The sequence below is a fragment of the Brassica napus genome, unplaced genomic scaffold (genome assembly GCF_020379485.1).
Source record: "Brassica napus cultivar Da-Ae unplaced genomic scaffold, Da-Ae ScsIHWf_993;HRSCAF=1395, whole genome shotgun sequence".
In the NCBI taxonomy this organism is placed as follows: domain Eukaryota; kingdom Viridiplantae; phylum Streptophyta; class Magnoliopsida; order Brassicales; family Brassicaceae; genus Brassica; species Brassica napus.
In genome coordinates, this window is record NW_026017028.1 from 1 (window position 1) to 763 (window position 763).

Below are 763 nucleotides of genomic sequence, written 5' to 3' on the forward strand. Positions count from 1 at the left end.
TAGGGGAAAATCTGGAAACTCGAGGATTGACGGAGAACCTCACCGTACTCATTCATTGTGGTATGAAGGAAACAGCCTCACATCTCTTTTTCTTTCACTGCCAATTCGCAGGTGACTCTGGTCTGCAGCTCCAATAAGTCAACTTAGCGGTCATCACCACAGCATTGGACTTCGAAGAAGCACTCAAACTTGGAACAAAGCTGACTAACTACCCCCTACAGGACTTCACATGGGACCTCTGTTCCCTTGGATTGTTTGGAACATCTGGATTACACGAAATTTGAAGATCTTCGAAAACAGGGTTTTCAAACCAGCGGAGACACTCTCGAAAGCAATAGCAGACGCCGTGAATGGCAAGAAGCACAACCTGGGCGACAAACTGGGCCAAAACCACATCTACAGGCTTCGACGCTACCATTGCCTCGAACGGACGCCTTGATTATCAACACTGATGCAATCATGGAAAAAAGAACTCTTTTCTGCAGATGGCTTGGGTTTTCTCAACACCATCAGGACATGTGTTACACCAACAGGGCCTATTCGAAGATGTGTAAACTCAGCTCAGATGGCGAGGCCTTAGCGATAAGGAAGCTCTACGCAAGCCAAAGCACAAGGTTTCAACACGTCATCCTCAAGTCAGACGCTCAGACTTTAGTCCGAGCCATCACAATCGAGAATCAATCAAGGATCTCTTTGGAATTCTTCATGATATTCTTAAGTTAGCTTGTGACCTTGATGTAATCTCCTTTCATTATGTTCCTCG